At 44.3% G+C, this 17,739-nt stretch overlaps 1 protein-coding gene across 5 annotated transcripts in view; it reads left to right on the top strand.

Annotated features, from left to right (window-relative positions):
- FBXO15 (F-box protein 15) overlaps window positions 1–17,739 on the top strand; it is a 229,876-nt gene that overhangs the window by 4,797 nt on the left and 207,340 nt on the right. Inside the window, exon 2 of one of the 5 annotated variants that reach the window (XM_029590884.1) lies at window positions 12,719–12,785. The exons of the other annotated variants lie outside the window; for them this stretch is intronic. The gene's annotated coding sequence lies outside the window, so the exon portion shown is untranslated. The remainder of the gene's footprint in view (window positions 1–12,718; window positions 12,786–17,739) is intronic. 5 annotated transcript variants of the gene reach the window in all.

Below are 17,739 nucleotides of genomic sequence, written 5' to 3' on the forward strand. Positions count from 1 at the left end.
GACACACTTCTTTTTCATCCTTTATTGCTTAACACGATAGATTACTAATAACTTACAGGCCGATACAGTAAGGTGTGCTTGGCTGAGCGCACCATTAAACCTGCAATTGGCTGCGCGTTTTCGATGCGCATCTATTACCCCTCATACAGTAAGGGGTTTAGCGCATCGAAAATGCATGGCCAACCCTCTCAAACTGATAGTGTTCATCACATGCAAATGCATGTTGATGAGGCTATTAGTGAGTCCCCAAGGGCAGGCGTTAATTTCTGAGGAACCTGGTAAAATTACAGCTTTTCTGTATACCCTCCGACTTAATATCCTAGTGATATTAAGTCGGAGGAACCAAAACTTAAAAAAAAAAAAAAAAAAGTGAAGAAAAATCTGCCTGCTGGTCAGCGGATAGCACAATGGACACTCAATTTTACCGGTGTCCGTTTTTCTAACCCATGGCTGTCAGTGGGTTCGAAAACTGATGCAGATAAAATAGAGCATCGGTTGTTAGACCGACTACAGCCACCTCCACCGCTAATAAGGAGGCGCTAGGGACACGCTATTGCCTCTAGCGCCTCCTTATTACGCACCATCTCATTTAAATACAGAATCGGGCACTCAACATGGAGTGCCCGCTCTCCTGCATATTTTACTTATCGGCCTGTTAGGTAGATATTAAGGCTCACATTTAATCCTACTTATAGGTTATATATATGAAAGTGGTTTGGGTTTTTTTTTTTTTTTGTAAGGTAAAAAACTTTGAGTCTCTGAGAATGCATTGTATATGTGGTGAAGAGGTACTGATTTACATAGCTGTGGCTTCCAATACCTTGCCCATCACTGATCTTAAGCTAACAGGTCTGTAATTTTCTGCCTCTATACATATGGTGCTTTATTATATCTGCAATTTTACAGTTTCTTGGAACCTGTCCTGTTTCGAGTGATAAATTTAAATGGGATACAGTCAGCACCTGCTTTAGCTTATTCAGTATTCTGGGATTTATCCAGTCAGGTCACAGAGCCTTGTCTGCTTTCAATTGTACAAATATCTTGAATACTGCCTCTTCAATAAATCATAATGTGTTATTGTACAGTCACATCTGTCCTTGCCTTTGGTGTCTGCTTTCCTTCTAACATGAATTCCAAGTGAAAGTATTTGTTTTAAGATATTTGCTTTCTTTGATTCTTTTTTTTCTTAACTTACCCTTTTCTTTAATTACTATTTCCTGCTTGATTTTTTTTTTCAATTGCATAGCAAGAGTTCTATCTCTTGTCTGTACTGATTGGGCTATATACTCTGCTTGAGCCTTTTCCTCTCTAACAGGCCGATATAGTAAAGCGCGGCCGCGGTTACCCTGCAACTAACCCGCTTCTAACTCACAATTTGGCCGTGTAAGTTCAACCCGCGATTCACTATCCCTTTTAACTCATCCTTACCGCTTCTTTAAATCAACCGGTAACCCTTTCCGCCCGCAGCATATATATGAGATGTAAATGCTCCGATTAGCTATTCCCTCCCATACAGTAATGTGTGCCCCGACTATCGCCTTTTTAACCTGCAGTTTTGCCGCATGTTTAACCTGCTAATTTACCGCCTACCCTTACCCCTGCATTAGTGTGGAGCATCGGGTCAGAGAGATGAAATTTCATGGGCAAACGATCCCCTCGCCCCCCCCCCCCCCCCCGGGACCCTTACCCTGGCGTTAGTGTGGTGTGACAGCAATAGTCAGGCTCCGGTCAAAATCTCCCCCTCCCAAAACAAGGCGCAGGGCGAAAATCGGCTCGACATGTCATTAAAACAAAAGTAAATAAAGTATAATAAAAGTAAACTTACTGCATGTGAATTTTCTTTGAACAGTCCTCTCTCCCCTCCTCCCGAGGCGCGCACTGCGGCTCCCCTGCCTCCCAGGGGCAGCCGGCGGCAAAAGCGGCTTCCAGCAGCCCCCGCCGGCGAAGGTGGATGAATGGACGCCCATATGCCTGGATGAATGCACGCCCGCCGGCGAAGGTGAGTGAATGAATGCACGCCCGTATGCGCCGGCGGGCGTGCATTCATCCAGGTGGGAGCCGGCGGGCGTGCATTCATCCAGGCGGAGGGAGCCGGCGGCGAAAGCAGCTTCCAGCAGTCCCTGCCGGCGGTGAATGAATGCACGCCTGTGTATGCCTGTGCGTGCAATTTGGGTGCTCAAGGCGTGACATCACGGCGTGTGACGTCAGCGTTCGCTAATGCACTGCCTTGAGCGCCCAAATTGCGCACACAGGCGTACACAGGCGTGCATTCATTTACCTTCTCCGGCGGGGGCAGGGGAGCCAAAGCGGCTTCCAGCAGCCCCCGCCGGCGAAGGTGAATGAATGCAATTTGGGCGCTCAAGGCAGTGCATTAGCGAACGCAGACGTCGCACGCTGTGACGCCAAACGTCATGACGTCACGCCTTGAGCACCCAAATTGCACGCACAGGCGCACATTCATTCACCTTCGCTGGCGGGGGCTGCTGGAAGCCGCTTTCGCCGCCGGCTGCCCCCGGGAGGCAGGGGAGCCGCGGTGCGTGCCTCGGGAGGAGGAGGAGAGAGAGAGAGGACTGTTCAAAGAAAATTCACATGTAGTAAGTTTATTTTTATTATACTTTATTCACTTTTGTTTTAATTTTCGCCTTGCTTCGGGAGGGGGGGAGAGAGGACTCGCAATCCCCGATGCCCGAGCGTAGGAGAACCATCCACTTTCTGGTACCTGTCATTTCAAACATCATTTGAAATGACAGGTACCAGCGCACCCAGGATACTGAATAGGCGCTGTATAGCGCTCTATACAGTAAAATGGGTTGCGCGGGCCTAACGCTTCCCGGACGCTTCTTGGACGCGGCTTGCATTTGCATGCTATTTAAATACAGTATCGAGTGGTAGGTGATCCGAACTGTGCATGCGGCAAACGCGGGTGCGCCCGGCACTAACGCACCTCTTCCTACCGCTCCTTACTGTATCGGCCTGTAACTGACCTTATCAATTTATTTTTTTTTTTTTGCTCATTTTCCCATTTTGGTGATTTGTAGCAGTATACATTTTCTTCTTGCTAACAGATTTGTTGCCATTTTAAGACTCCTTTTTACTGCTGTCTATAGTTCCTCTGTATTTTAGATCCCCCTATTCCTAACAAGTCTCCATTAAGCTAATCGGTCATTTTCTTATTGTCAGCCCTTCCGAAGTCTAGAACGCTTGCTCTATGTAATTTGGGTCTAATGCAGTGCATTGAGTGCCAGGGTGTCCCCTATCCTATCCTTAGTGACTCTGCCTCTATTTGTTGCTACCATGTCTGTCATCTTGCCACAAGAGGGCTTATCAACTAATTACTTGAAACACCTCTTTAAAGCATTCCAATATCCTCTGATTTCTAGTTGATCTGACTGCTGGCACTCTTCAATCTATATCTGTATTTAAATTATTATAGTCCACTTTTTGGCACTTCAAAGTGGATTACATTCAGGTACTATAGGAATTTCCCTATCCCCACAGCGCTTACAATCTAATTTTGTACCTGAAGCAATGGAAGGAAGAGTGACTTGCCCAAGGTCACAAGAAGTGAAAGCAAGATTTGAACCCTGGTTTCGCTGGGTTGTAGCCCACTTCCCCTAACCACTAGATAGCTACTCCAGATACTGGCAGATTTAGGTCCCCCCCATTAACAGCACCTCATCTTTGCATTCTTTACCTTGCATGGCTTCAATATTGCCAGTTTTCCTAGCATGTAGATACATGGACTCAGGACCAGTGGGTTTATGCTCCCCTGCCAGCAGATGGAGCCGGAGCAAGCTGACGTCACAGTATATATAACCCTGCAGTGACCCCTGCCTGCAAATATTCTCAGTCTCCAGCAGATGGTGGAAGTGCATCTCCCTATGGGGATTGCTTCAAGCTTTTTGAAAGGAGAAATTTGAAATTCTAAATTCAGGAAAAGAGAGCCCTACTCTCCTGCAGTGGTTCCTAAAGGTCCCTCTCCCAGTTGAGAATTCCTGAGGTGATTTCTGTGGTCCCTCAGAGGTATGTCTTGGTCAAGTAGCTGGCATGGACTTAGCTGCTAGTTCAGCTGAAAGGCAGCGGGTGCAGGAGGCCAAAGGTGGCGGTGACGGCAGAGAGGAGGCACTGGCAGGCAGTAGTCCAGGGATACTAGACAGCTTAGATGGTAAAGTATCTGGCCCAGTAGGGAAGGCAGATCACGCAGGCAGCCTTTTCGGGTAGGCTAGATGTGGTTCTAGAGAGACTGGCAATAGAGGTCAGCTCCCCAAGAGAATACAATGACAGTATGAGGATCCACTTGAAGCTTCCACAAGTCGGGCAGACTGAGGGAGTGCTATCACGAGTGGACCTTGATAATAGCAGACCGGAAGATACTCTATTATAAAAGAGTATTACATGGAACTAAAAAGTATTATAAGGGAACAAACATTTTTGTTTTGTTTTGCTGGCTTGGACCAGCACTACCAGTTTCAGACCCTGTCCTCTGGCCTGGCTACAGCACCACAAACCTTCACAAAGGTACTGGTGGTAGTAGCAGCCTTCTTATGCAAGGAGGGGATCAGAGTTCATCCTTATCTAGATGACTGGCTAATAACTTCCTACCTTGTGTCTGCTCTTATCTGGGCAACACGGAGAGTTATATGATAGCTAGAAAGCTTGGGTTGGGTAGTGAATTGACTAGTCATCTTTGCCCAACGCAGATATGTATCTGGGAACCCTCTTCCTACAGAAGTAGGGGGATGCTGGTCCTACAGAAGAGAGGATAGCCAAGTTGCAGCAACAGGAAGAAATATTATCCACCAAAAGGTCCAAGGCAAGAGTGTACCTTCAAGTGCTAGGGTCAATGGTGGCAGCCATCTAAGCAGTGCCTTGGGCAAAGGCACATATGAGACCACTTGGAGTAGCTTCTGGCCAGCGGAGCTTGCAAGAGCTGGAATTCAACTGGGAAGTTCTGCTACTGCCTCATGTAAAGGAAAGTCTCCAATTGGGGGGGGGGGGAGAGAGGCAACCTGACCAAAGGCTCAAGCTTAGCGCGCCCCCCCCCCCCCCCCCCATGGACCCTACTGACAACAGATGCCAGCAACAGGGACTGGAGTGCACTATGATGGACAAGTGATACAGGGGCTCTGGTCTCAGCAAGAATGAAAGTTCTCCATAAACAGGTTGGAGACCAGGGTGGCTTGCCTAGGCCTAATCAGTTTTGAGGGCAAGGGTGGAAGGATGAACAGTGAGATCTTCTCGGAAAATGCAACAGTAGCTTACATCAACAGACAGAGGAACCAGGAGTCTGCAGATGGCAATGGAAGTTTCCTGGCTAATGACATGGGCAGAACACCACATCTCTGCAGCCCACTCTTCCAGTGGGACCTGATGGCCAGGGGAAGCAGTGCCAAGGTGCCCAACTTCTTCAGCAGAAGAAGAGAATGGGGATCAAAGGGAATTGATGGATTAACCCAGGAATGGCCCACCGAAGCTCTTCTTTGTTTTTCCTCCCTGGCATATGATAAGGAGAATTCTGAACAGAATCGTGAGCCACCAGGGACTAGTAATCCTGGTAAAACCAGACTGTCTGAGATGGCCATATTACGTGAACCTAAGGAAGCAAAGGCTAGAAGAACTAATCGGGTTTTGCCCAGTACCAGGTCTCCTACAGCAAGGGCCAGTCAAAATGGAAAAATCTGGCACAATTCTCTCTTATAGCATTGCTATTGAGAGGGACAGGTTCAAGAAGAGAGGATATTCATAAGGGTAATCTCCACAATTCTTACTGCAAGAAAAAGAGCAACCTTGGCCTGTGCACGGACCTGGAGACTCTGAGTTCTGGTGCTCCCAAAGAGACCTTTGCTCAGGGAAGGTTGATACTGCAGTTCTTACAGGATGGCCTGGACAAGGAGTTAGCAGTGAGCTTCCTGAGAATCCAGGTAGCAGCTATCACGAGCTACAGGGGGGTGGGTTAGAGGCTACTCAATTGTGTCACTCCTGGACGTCATCCATTTCTTATGAGAAGTGAAACAACATATATGGCCATCGCACAAACTGGTAGTCCTTGATTTGGACCTGAACTTAGTGTTGAGAGTGCTAGCTAAAGCCCCCTATGAGTTGCTCAATAACACAAATTAAGGGATCTTTCACGGAAGACAGCCTTCCTGGTAGCAATATGCTTGGCAGGAAGACTATCTGAGATCGAAGTCATGCCAGGAGCCATATCTCTCCTTTTCAAGAAAAAGGGGACCATTAGGCCGGTCTTGTCCTTCCTCCCCGTGATGGTTTTGGAGTTCCACCTCAGCCAGCCAATCACCCGGCTGGGATTCAGCAAGGTAGACTGTGCAGAGAAGAGGAAGGACCTGCATTTTTTGGATGTCAGAATAAACATCTTGAAATATTTAAAGTCTACGAATAACTTTAAAATTCAGCCAGGCTGTTTGTTCTGTACTTCAGAATCTGGAAAGGAGAAGCAGCCTCCAAAACCTTGATTGTGAGATGGATCACCGAAGCTATTGCCTCAGCTTACGTAGTGAATGGCAAGAAGGTACCACAAGGCCTGAAGGTGCACTCAACAAGGGCGCAAGTCACCTAATGGGCAGAATACAGATCAGTGACTCCCATCGACATTTGCAAGACCGTTTACAAAACAGGCTGCACATTCGACGCTGGGTGCCTCTCGGTTCATCCCCGATAGAATTCCTAGTCAGGATTTTTGTTATTTTATCAGTAAGTTTCCTTTTATGGTAGATTCCCACATGGCAGCGGTGCTTCGTTGTCCACAGCCATCGTTTTTTTATTTTTTTTTTATTTTGCGTCTTTATTTCGGCCCGTCATGGCCATGTCTGATTTCCAGCAATGCCCTCTGTGCCCGAAGAGCATGTCCGTTATGGACCCCCATGAGTCATGTGTCCTCTGCTTGGGGACATCACATGACATCAGGGGTTGCCACTTATGTGTACAAATGACCCTGAAGGGACATAGTCTTTGGTTCGACAAGGTAGAATAGCTCTTTGGATTGATGAAGAACAAGCCTTTACGTGCTATTAATCAAGCTGACTTAGAAAATAGTCAATGCTATTACTAGCATCAATATCATGGGATATACTTAGTTTTTGGGTACTTGCCTGGTATTTGTAGCCTGGATTGGTCGCTGTTGGAAACAGGATGCTGGGCTTGATGGACAGTTAGTTTGACCTAGTATGGCAGTTTCTTATGTTCTTGTGAGGCATCAGCAGGACCATTGTTGCTGTCAGCAGATAAGGGTGCTGGAGACTGTCCATCGTTGAGCTCCTCCAGCCCGATGACATCTGGTTCCTCATCGGCCTCGGCATTGGGAAAAGACCAGGCCAAGCATCGAGGGAAGCCAAAGAAGCATAGTCATCAGTCCCCATCAATGCACATGGATGCACTGGTACATGCTGTTGTGCCCCTGAAGCAACCCTGCGGCAAGGAGCGCCAGTCCTCCATCTGTGCCGGGGCTCCGTGAGTGTCTCCACTGGTCCTGATGGCAGTCACCGATCTGCCTTGCGAGTCAGAGGATCTGGCCACCCCTCTTTCCTCCCAGTTGGTGTTGGCATTGGCAGCACTCTAGGAAGAGCTGGAGTGGAGAGTCCAGCTGGTGCTGGAGCTGGTTCCATCTGTCCTAGAACCACTGCTGGAGAAGTCCAATGCGTTAGAGACCCAGCTGGCGTTGGTTCCTGGGATGGCGTTGGTGCTTATTGGGGACCACAGCCTCCCCCTATCGATATGGTGGTTGTAATCGGTTCCTTTGAGGAGGAGGCTTTGCCCAGGCTGGCAGACACACACATAGGCCTGTAGCCCCCCGTCCAACTCTGCTGGTGCCTGCTCCTCTGGATGAAGGTCGAGCACCTGGGGACTCTTCCCCTGTCGCTTACAGTGAGGATGAGGGGGGTTTGACACCATGGGGTCGTCCTCAGAGGGCTCTGAGGTTCTCCCATCATATCATCCACCTCCAGAAGAGTGAAGGAAATCTCCACCTAATGACTTAACCTTTGTAGGGTTTGTGAGGGTGATGGCGGAAGCCATGTCATTTTGGTTGCTGACAGAAGAGGATGCCAGGCACAGAATGCTTGAGGTCCTTCAGTTTGTGGAGCCTCCTAAGGATATTTGTGTCAGTCCTGGTACACGATATCCTTAAGGAGTTGCTTCTGAGGATTTGGGAACACCCTCTCACTGTGCCTCCTGTTAAGAAAAAGGCTGACAGGGACTACCTTGTCCAGAAGGCAGCTGGATTTGATAAGCATCAGGTGCCCCACCCGTCGGTGGTCGAATCCGCTCTCAAGCGAGCCAGGTGATCTCGGACACATTCCTCGGCGCCCCCGGGGAAGGACCACAGAGTAATGGACGCTTTTAAGAGAAAAGTGTTTTCAGGGTGCCATGCTCATTGCCCACATAATTTTCTATCAGCTCTACATGCGCCAGTACTTGTGGGACATCTGAAAGCATGTGCAGGAGGTGGCTGAGAACTGCTTCAGCAGCAGCAAGATACCCTCATGTTGCTGGTGCATAAGAGTCTGGAGTGCAAAAAACATGAGGTCCAAGCGACCTGCAATGTTTTCAAGATGGCATTGAGGGTTTTTGCAGTGGAAATTGGTGCCCGCCAAATGGCAGTGTGCTGCAATAGTAAAAAAAAAAAGCAAACAATGTTAGGAATTATTAGGAAGGGAATGGTGAATAAAAGGAAAATGTCGTAATGCCGCTGTATTGCTCTAAGGTGAGACTACACCTTGAGTACTATGTACAGTTCTGGTCACTGCAACTCAAAAAAGATATAGTTGCACTGGAGAAGGTACAGAGAAGGGCGATCAAAATGATAAACGGGACGGAACAGCTCTTCTGAGGAAGGGCTTAAAGAGGTTAGGGCTGTTCAGCTTGGAGAAGAGACGGCTGAGGGGGATATATGACAGAGGACTTTAAAATCATGAGAGGTCTTGAACGAGTAGATGTGAATTGATGATTTACACTTTCGGATAATAGAAGGACTAAGGGGCACTCCATGAAGTTAGCAAGTAGCACATTTAAGACTAATCGGAGAAAATTCTTTTTCACTCAGCGCACAATTAAGCTCTGGAATTTGTTGCCAGAGGATATGGTTAGTGCAGTAGTGTAACTGAGTTTGGATAAGTACTTTGAAGAGAAGTCAATTAACTGCTGTTGACTAAGGGAATGGCTTCTGCTATTACTGGCATCAGTAGCATGGGATCTTCTTAGTGTTTAGGTACTTGCCAGGTTCTTATAGCCTGGTCTGGCGTCTGTTGGAAACAGGATGCTAGGCTTGATGGACCCTTGGTTTGACCCAGCATGGCAATTTCGTATGTTCTTAAGAGGTACAGAAATGACTTGCTAACATGCCGTGTACTGGGGAGAATCTCTTCGGTGATAGGGTGAGGGATGCTATGGCCCAGCTCCAGGACCACCATGAAACTCTCCACCAGCACTCTGGACCTGGCCTTCTCTAGGAGGTCAGTGAGATTGTGGCAGAGGAAGTCTTTCTTTCGCCAGAGCTGTGGTAGCCCTGATGCTGTTGATGGGAGCGAGGGGGCAGAGGATAGTACTTCCTCTGGCGAAAGAGAGCCCCCAAGCTCCAGACAGCACCTCAGTCCACTCCAGGACAGGGTTGTAGGAAGCATAGACTAGTCATCCAAACCTGGGACATTGGAACTTAGTCGGAGGTAGGCATGGTTCTTCGCACACAAGTGGCCCAGTAAAAGCTCTGACCAGTGGGTTCTTTCCTTCATCATCAAGCTACCAATTGAATCAATTTGGCGTCCCGCTAAATTGCCCTCTGAGCCTGTTTTGGGGACTGAGCTCTCCTTCCTCTTAATAGCCAGAGCAGTCGAGCCTGTTCCACCAAAGAGGGTGGGGATTTTACTCAGGTACTTCCCAATTCCAAAGAAAACAGGAGGACTCCGCCCATCCTAGACCTAAGGGCCTTGAAAAAATTTCTCAAAAAAGAAAAGTTCAAGATAGTTTCCCTGAGCACCTTGATCTCCCCCCTTTGCAAAAAGGGGACTGGCTATGCTTCCTCGATCTAAAGGACACATACACTCACATTTAAATCTTCCCCAATCACAGGAAGTATCTCTGATTTTTGTGGTAGGAAAGCAGCACTTCTAGTTGGCGTTTGGGTTAGTGGCAGCCCCACAAGTCTTCACAAAATGCTTGACATGGTGGTGATGCACCTCCGCAGGCTGGGGGTGCATGTTTTTGCTTATCTGGATGATTGGTCAAGAGCACATTTTGTTGCCATTGCTTCCATAACCGTCAAGTATTACCTGTGGTTGGGGGCAAGGATTTAATCTGTTTCAAGTTAACTAAATTTGCCAGGTCAATATTCATAGTGGCATATCACCAACCAAAGCCTGCTTCATCTTCATCCTCAGTTTGTTCACCTTTTCTGTTCCAGTCCAAGATAGCTCGAAGTTGGGGAGCAACATAGTACCAACTGAGATGGACTCCCAATCCTCCCCTCAATTTAGGCTGAAACATTATACTTCTAGCAATCCTAGGAGGCCTAAATTTCCAAATGAAAGCAAAAATTCGCTTTTGCCACTTAAGTAAAGCAAACGTAATATGTATCGGAAGAAACTGAAAAAAATAGCATATCCTAGGCAAAATGTTCATTTTTATGGTCTCTATCCTGCCCAACCAAGACACAGAGCCCAATCTATTCCTCCAAATTGCGAAAGATATTTTTAATTCAACTTATACAGCTCTTCTAAACAGTTACTAACATGAATACCCGGATATTTAATCGTCTTGTTAGCCCATTTAAGGGGAAAATCATTTTTTTTAATTGAGTAAGCTGATTGAGCAGCTCTAACTTATCCAGATTTAGACTGAATCCAGAAACTTTACTAAACTGGCTCATTTCATAAACTGCCCCTGCTAGCGAATGAGTAGGTTTCTTTAAAGTAAATAGAATATTGTCTCTTTTTGCAGACAATATTGTAATTATTGTTACCCACCGAAACCCCAGAAATATTAACTGAATTATGTATTTTAATTGCCAGGGGTTCTAGTAATAAAGGAAATAAGAGGAGAGAGTGGACATCCTTGCCTAGTTTCCCGCTGTATTGAAAAAAGGTCAGAATATCCACCATTAACCTTAACACAAGCTTTAGGATTATTATAAAGCTGAAGTAACCAACTGAGAAAAAAAGACCCCATAGTGAAAAACAGGGCCAGTACATCATGTCAAAGATCTTCTCTGCATCCACCGAGCAAAACAGCAGGAATCCGCTCCTCCTTCTCCCAATAGATGAAATTAACAAACTTGCGCACATTATTTGCCGCCATTCTGCCCAGGATAAAATCAGCCTGATCAGAATGTACTAGCCTAGCCATTGCCCTATTTATACAATCAGCTAAAATCTTAAGGTCCACATTAAGCCACACTATAGGCTTATATGACCCGCCTAAAGTCAGGTTGTGTCCAGGTTTGGCCAGGATAATACCTAATACATTTGACTCAGGCAGTAAGGAATTACCTTTCCTTAGAGATTTGAACATTGTTTATAAAGAAGGCATCAATTGAGGTGAAAATCTTTTGTAGAACCTAGCAGTAAAGCCATCCAGTCCCAAGGTCTTATTCATTTTAAGCTCCTTTAATCACCTGTATAAGCTCAAAAAATGTTATCTTATCAGAAAAAAATTGCTTCTCTTCAAATATACTCGGGAGATAAATAGAATGTAAGTATTGATCTACCCTACTATCATACAACTCACCATACAATTGTGAAAATCTTTGCCTAATGTCAGCAGAGGAGGTCAAAATGGATCCTTCCATACTTTTTAATCTTAGTAATTTTGGTTTTGAGATATGTGTGTTTAACTTTGTTGCCCCATTCAAAATGCTCTTGTTTAACCACATTTAATTGTAATGTAATATTATAAGTTCTAAGGAACAAAAGGATCTCTAACCCTCTGCACATTAATATATACAGAATGAGATAATGTATGTTTTTGTGAAGCTTTTCTATAGCTGCTAGCTCATCTTGCAACTTCTTTCAACTCTTTCTTTCTCCTTTTTTAAAGCTGCTCTCTATATCAACCTCCTGCAAATGACAACTTTTAAGCAATCCAAGAAGAGAAATATTATCCTGTGTCATTACCAATGTAATCTTTAATATCTTATCTTCTGTTAACTGAGATCAAAAGGTTTCATCTGCCAATAAAGTTTCTCAATTTCTCAAACTTTAAATCTAACTTAATAGGGGCATGATCAGACTATATGATTACTCCAATCTCAGTTTGAGAAACCTGATTAATCACTGCCATTTCTATTAAAAAAAAAATAAACAAATCAATACACGAGTAGGATTTGAATAAAAGGAACTATTCCATACTGAGGGTGAGCGACGCTTCCAAACATCAATAAGATCCCACTTCTTCATCAATAGTTTATTTAGTTCTGTGCTTATTAGTGCCCAAACCACTCTCTAGTGAATGATCCAGCCGTGAGTCAAATTGAAATCCCCAGCATTTATTAAATGATCATTCCCTTTCAAAGTCAAAATCTCATCTAGAGCAGCAAAAAAGGAACTCTGTTCCATATTAGGGACATAAATATTTATCAAAGAGAACATTACTCCTCCAACCTCAAATTGCACTAAAAGGAATCTTCCTGTAGGGTCTTCATAGCTCAACCTAATTTGACATGTGAAATCCTTATGAAATAAAATTCCCACTCCTGCATATTTCTCATTCTTAGTTGCTGCAGCAAATAACCTAAGAGAGAAAGTGGGCCAGGCCAGAAGGTACTCATACCATCTTTTAAGGTGAGTTTCTTGCAGAAGTACAATGAAAGCCCCCAAATCCTGAAACTCAGATTTAAGAAATTGTCTCTTATTAGGTACATTTAAGCTCTTTACATTCAGTGACATAATTCTAGTTTTAGCCATTTTGTATTCAAATTAGAACACCCCATCCCCAGGTAACTCCCCAACTCCATATCAACCACAATTTTCTTGAAGTCCTTTACCACTATATCCAATACCAACACCTACATTTTCCTCCCCTCAACTCTCCCAATCCAAAATAACCCATTGTAGCACATTACTATTCCCTTTTCCCTTCCCCCTGAACCATCTCCTATTACCCCATAGCAGACATGCAAATGCATTGAGAGGTGTAGACATTCACAAAACTCAATCTGAGCTCCCCCTAAGCATAAATCCCCAGAACTACTACTAAATTCAACCTTACTTTGAACTTATGCTAACTATTGGCTCATTATTTCTTTTTTAAAACAACTTTCTTAAAACAACTTCAGGAATGAGAGCCCTCTCAGCGTCTGGTCCAAAACACTGGAACTCCCTCCCTCCTGACCTACGGCTAGAACATTGCCCCGTTACTTTTAAGAAAAGACTCAAAACCTGGTTGTTCAATCAGGCCTTTTCCTTTTCAGATAATTCGTCTCAATTAAAACCTACCCACTCATGAGTAGTATTTTGACTCATCCTTTCATCTTATCGACTTATTCAAAAAATTTCATGTCCAGTTTTAGCTCCTCTACTTAGTTCCTATTGCCTTCACAACGGTTCACACACCTAATCACTACCCTTTTATCTACATGGTACAGGGACACCCTTATATGCCCCTTATATGCCCCCTGTTCCATGATATTATTTTGGTGCACTCCATAGTGGAGTCAACCACTAGTTCTTCTGTTTCGTAGTTCAAGATCTTAACCTCTGCCATCACGTGCGTATTATATTTATTCCCCCCGAGACACTGTTTGCTGTTTAAATGTTAAATGTTATCTGCTTATTTTATTGGTTAATAATTTTATTATTCTTACTGGAATCCTTAACTCTTTGTAACTGTTCTCTTTTGAAGCTCTGTTAATTGTTCAATGTAATTGCTTTCATTTAATGAAGCACTGTTGCTGTTCTATGTAAACCGAACTGATTTGTAACCCCTTACAAGAATTTTCGGTATATAAAACTGTTAAATAAATTATTTAAGCCTTTTCCAGGCTCCCTTCACTCCCAAAAATCCAAAGAGTGCAACCTAAAAAAAAAACTACTTGGAACCCAATTTTATCATTTGCCATTGTCTTTTGAGGAATGAGTTTCCTGATTGTTTCTGCAGCCTACTCCCTTCTTTCCCCACTCTGCCAGTGTGGGGTGTCCTTTCAACATTACAGCATTATTCCTCTGCGTAGTTGTTTTCTTGACCACAATGCCTGCTTCCTCGATTGCTTTCACTTTGGAAGTTGTACCTCTGATAGTCATCACCAGACAGAAAGGAAAGAGCCATCAATACTGGATTCCATCTTTACGAAGCACCGTTATCTCCTTGAACGCCATATGTTTCTGGATGTTAACCGGAGAAAGATCTGCATACATCAATATGGTATGGGACTCCCAAAGCCACGAAAATTACTTTCTTGTCTCCGTAAACACACTCTCATTAGTAGGAAAACAATAGAAGCATGCTGTAATATCCCGGGGTTTGTTCCTTTGCTCAGGCAGAGCGATCTATGTGCCCTTTCAATTTCCACGATTAGACGCCACAGTCTTTTTCAAAAGTTTATTGAAGTGGAGACGTATATATTTTAAAAGCCCGACTCTGGCCGAGTTTCGCCGTTAACAAACGGCTGCCTCAGGGGCTAAAAACAAATAATAAAACACATTAATTAACATATGCAAAAGTGAAATAAAAAATCAATCAAACCAATAATGTTAAAAGACCATAAAATACCATATATCTCTAAAAGATGTACATGTATCATAAAAAGGTGACACCGAACCGTGATATTACTACACGGAAAGAATAGAATTCTTAACATAAAAAAGTATAGATTCATTCAAATAGAAGGCTTGTGTAAAATAATCACTCAAATTCTAGTTTGCCCATTTTAAAATTATCTGGAACAAAATAATTCAATTAATAATGTAATTTTACCTCAATTTGATTAGGACTCAAGTTGAAACGAGTGTAATCTGGCCATATATGATCCACTATGAGATTGATCCTAAAGAAAATATATATGTGTGTGTGTGTGTGTGTGTGTGTATATATATATATAAAATTATATTTAATTTATTTTCTCCTTTGCTATTAAATTCGAGCTTATGCTCAATCTTGTACTAACCTTCCTTTTTTATATAAAAAACATAATCTTGTTGATGTGACTGTTGGATTCCCACTCTGGTATCACATCTATCAAACTCTGCGGTAACACCAACTATATAATTAAAGAGAAATCTTATCAAGCAACAGATATAGGTTCTAAAGAATTACGGATAAAGTGGGAACACCGAGAAAACTACCTAAGCTAGAATTTAATAGCAGAGGAGAAAATAAATATAATGATATCATATATATATATCCTGTTTCCCAGAAAATAAGACAGTGTCTTATATTAATTTTTGCTACCAAAGTTGCACTAGGCCTTATTTTCAGGGGATGTCTAATAGAGCTGCTGGCTGCCCCTGCGTCAGCCATGTCCCACCAGTGTGCTGTCAGAGAGAGGTAAGAGTGTGCAGCATTCATGGTAGTTAGCTTGGGCTGACTCTGCTGCTTTTGAACCTCTGCACACTGCTTAAAGGGGTCCCCCGACTGGTACTGCCACCATCCCCAGATGTCAGTAATCTTGCTGCCACTGTCACTGATGCCGCATGGCTATTGGGGAGACGCCGATTGCTGCTACTGACACTGAAGCCCATTCTGCTGCCTCCTCTGTGCAGGCCCCGTAGGCTTCCACTTTCTCCATGCTGATCTCATACATTGTGAGATCCGCATAGAGAAAGTGCTATTCTTGCACATTCCCAAAGATTACATGTGCCAAACACTAAAAAGTAATTTATTTATTTTTTTACCTTTGCTGGCTGATGTTAGTTTTCTAATTGGTTGGTCACAGGCTTTTTTTTTTCCACCTTCCCTTTCTTATTTTTTTGCCAATTCCTTTTATATTGTCCTTTTTTCTTCCGTATTTCTTTTCTCTCCATCTTCTTCCCTCAAACACAGTCAGGTTCTCATTCTCACATGCATTTCTGTCTCACACACACACACACAGGCTCTCACTGTCACATGCTGTCTGACTCACACACCCAGGCTCTCTCTCACTCCCACATGCTGTCTTGCTCAAGCATAGGCTCTCACCGTCACACGCTGTCTCTCTCACACATACAGAGGCTCTCAAATGCTGCCTCTGCAAACATTCAGATCCTCACTCCCACACACAATCTCTCAACTCATCTCATACATGCACGCACACACCCTCTCTCACCTCTGGGCCTCCTCTTCGCGGGTCACCGCAGGATGGGCTCTGCAGCGGCCCTGAACTTCTCGGGCCGCGGCAGCCCTGCTACAGGGCCTCTTCCTCGGCCCTGCTACCGGGTCTCTTCCTCTTCTTGGGCCGCTGCGACTTGGGATTCGCAGCAGCCCGTGGCGGCTCCTCCTCTTCTGCACACGCTGATGCTCTTCCTCCTTCCTGCCCACGCGGCTCCGGCAAATCGGCCATTTTAGTGTCAAGTTCTTGTTTATTATCTCTCATATTTTTACACAATTCGTAAAACCATTGCCAGAACTCCTCTCGCATAGGCAACTCATTCATTGCTGCTACTGGCACTCCAATGCCCAAGTCTGCCTCCATAGCCAGAGATACATGGCTTCCTCCATTCCTCTAGGTCCCTTGGATTCCAAAGGTGCCTTCATGTACTAAAATTGTTCGAAATCTGGCTCTTTTTTTTTTTCTTCAAAGCCATCTTATACACGTAATCTTTTGAACTTTTAGGCAAAATCGGCCTTAATCACAAAGGATGTGTGGTGATTTCTAATACCAAAGGCTCAGGGGAATCAGGAGCTCAGAATTATGCTGCCATCTCATTCTGTGATGTCACCAGTCTCTACACATATATTTCTATGAATAGTCTCATGTTGAAATGTGCTAAAATTTACAGTGCAGACCAATCTTCAAAAACAGGCCAAAAATAGAACAGTCATGTACAAAAGAATTCATGCATGGTTTTGTAGATGGAGAGAAATTCTTTCTACGAATTAAGAGAATTGCAGTACTGTTGGGTTTGGTAATATGGGAATTAGAAAATCACTGATTTTTATTTGCAGTCTTGACTTAGTACCTAACGTATTTAGATTGAAGCCCATCTTGTTGGCCTAGTTCCTGATGAGCTGCTGCCAAGTCTGTTGGGGGTTTTTTTTGTGTTCTGTTTTTTTTTTTTTGCCACTTGAAAATAAATGTTGTTGCAATGTTGTACTCTGCTGCTTTTCTAAATTCTCAAGCTGTCATTAAAAAAGGGACAAGAGGGCCAGCCTGGTAGCTCAGTGCCAGTGCCATGCAGAAAGATCTGGGTTCATTTCTCAGCTTGGGTTTTCTGCTCCCTGTCATAGTTCTTGCACAGTGATGACCTCTAATGGCCAGATTTAGTTCCTATGGTTACAAGGTTCCAGAGAGATCCCTGATGCATGGCCTCTGGCTGACTGTACTAAAGTAAGTTGGCAGGGGCTATAAAAAAGGAGAAAAATACTTGGGTAGTTTGTGAATGAAGGTTCATGGTACCAGATCTTGGCTCTGGTTCTGTCTGAGATGGAAGCCCAAAGGATCAGGGGAAAACTACTAGATCAGTAATCTAAAAACAACTTCCTTATGATCCTTCCAGATCAGTCCAGGTGAATAGGTTATTCTCACTCTCCAGCAGGTGGGAGGCAGAGAACACAAGCCTTTTCTTACTTCAGGTTCCCCTATATAACTGGGTACAGCAGGAA

Source organism: Rhinatrema bivittatum, chromosome 2 (assembly GCF_901001135.1).
Source record: "Rhinatrema bivittatum chromosome 2, aRhiBiv1.1, whole genome shotgun sequence".
NCBI lineage: Eukaryota > Metazoa > Chordata > Amphibia > Gymnophiona > Rhinatrematidae > Rhinatrema > Rhinatrema bivittatum.